The sequence below is a fragment of the Euprymna scolopes genome, chromosome 42, assembly GCF_053919585.1.
Source record: "Euprymna scolopes isolate OS-2025 chromosome 42, ASM5391958v1, whole genome shotgun sequence".
NCBI classification, from domain to species: Eukaryota; Metazoa; Mollusca; class Cephalopoda; order Sepiida; family Sepiolidae; genus Euprymna; species Euprymna scolopes.
In genome coordinates, this window is record NC_136523.1 from 62690743 (window position 1) to 62692992 (window position 2250).

General features: G+C 31.5%; 1 pseudogene; it reads left to right on the forward strand.

Moving 5' to 3' along the window:
- Window positions 1–796: 796 nt before the first annotated feature.
- Window positions 797–913, forward strand: LOC145267374 (5S ribosomal RNA; annotated as a pseudogene).
- Window positions 914–2250: the final 1337 nt, after the last annotated feature.

Genomic DNA, 2250 nt, shown 5'->3' on the forward strand with positions numbered 1-2250 from the left:
TTAAATGGCAAAGTCTATCGAGTGGCCTACATTCGAAGTTCGCACACACCAATCATCGTTGCAATCAAACTGCCACTGGTGTCTAGCAAAAGAAAAGGCCATTGAAATGATTGTGATGCGAGACGATAAAAAAGCGCGAACAATGGACGCTACGATTGGAAAACTATGATGTGTGTGGCTGGAAAATGATTAAATTCACTTTAACAAAGATGGCTATCTTCATTCTGTAGCTTGTTTGCTTAAAAGGGATTTCTCTTCTTTTTGTTTTTATTTTTTAAAGAGAAGCATCATTATCTTCGATCTACGACTGGCGATAATGCGTTGTAAGAGTGTCTATAGCAACAAGCGAAATGTCAGTGCCTGTTAACGTCGTAGACAAGTGTATTGGAAATGAAATCATTTGGAGAAAGATGTTTAAGTGGGAAACTTGTCTAAGAATCAAAAGACATAAGAAGGAGCCAGGTAGAAGGATGGGCACCAATCAAAAACGAAAAATATAGCTGTTATAGTTTTATATAAGTGTGAATGAATTTTTTTACCAGATTACTTCGAAATATCTGTTTAAAATATATATATATATATATATATATATATATATATATATATATATATATATATATATATATATATATATATATATATATATATATATATATATATATATATATATATATATATATATATATATATATATATATATATATATATATATATATATATATATATATATATATATATATATATATATATATATATATATATATATATATATATATATATATATATATACACACACACACACGGCATAATCACGTTGACACACCGGTTCTCGTCAGATCACCGAAGTTAAGCAACGTTGAGCCTGGCAAATACCAGATGGGTGACCATTTGGGAATTCTAGGCGCTGTATGTGCTCTCCTCTTATCTCGGCATTGTTTCCAGTCGTCTTGTACCTCAACTTGCCACTGGTATGCAACAATGTTGACTCAGGAGATGCGTGGTTAGAGGTTGCGCAAGTCTTGCCACACAAATTTCACGCGCAGGCACCCTTACAGTGGGTATCCATAGTCTGTCAAGACTGATGGAAGCCTTCATATATATATATATATATATAGAGAGAGAGAGAGAGAGAGAGAGATAGATAGATAGATAGATAGATAGATAGATATGTGTGTATCTTAAGTTGAGTTATTTGAAAATTTCTTACACGTAGACATTTTCTGTCTGCCTATGAAACGATTTCTACCAAACTAATTTGTCATTTTTGGTCTACAGTTTTAAAATATGATATTCAAACAAGTGGAATGAAATCGATTGGGTTTTTAGTTGCTCAAAATTGAAATATTGCAATTTGTCAGATGTAGTTTGACGTAATGAGTATGTTTTATGCGTGTATTTATACGTTTAACTGCGTTAATTTGTCAATTTTTGATAGGCATATCGTTGTTAACTAAGGTGGTCGCAAATACTGCTAGAGAACTAAATGTTTTGGTTTCGATTCTGGCTAAAAAAAGCGTGTCATATATTTCACTTTAAAAATCACTATTTTATATTGGGTACAATGTTATTAAAGCATTGGCGCTATTACGATAAATACGAAATCATTATAAAGTTAAATATGATATTTAAACGTATTTTACGACTAGGAAATGGTGAGAGGCCTGCTAGTATATATATATATATATATATATATATATATATATATATATATATATATATATATATACAGAGAGAGAGAGAGAGAGAGAGAGAAAGAGAGAGAGAGAGAGGTTAACATAAAGATAGATATGTGTTCAATATTGCATTTACACACGCAATCATAATCAGTTGTATGTCTGTGCCTCTATTTTCAAGCAAAATGCCAAACTACAAAACAAAGAGCCATAACGTTGGTATTTTTTATAAGCGTTGCTCTGGGTGAATTATTTCTCAAAATTAAAAATATAATATATTTTTGGGATATCAACTTCGTCAGGTAATGGTAGATCAAACACGTTTAGACATTAAGCACAATCGACAAAAAATAGAGATATCGACCTCCTGTGTAGAAACTACATAGTTCTGTGAAAGATATGATATATATCAACAGAAAAAAATGTTTGTTAATGGGATCACTTTTGTTTCTAGTACTGGCCGATTAATGTATGGAATACTTTGGGGAAATGGTGTTAGTATCAACAGCACTAAAGCTAACAATGTGGCTGACGCATTTGTACTCTGGCATCACCAGTAAGATGTACAAACATTACT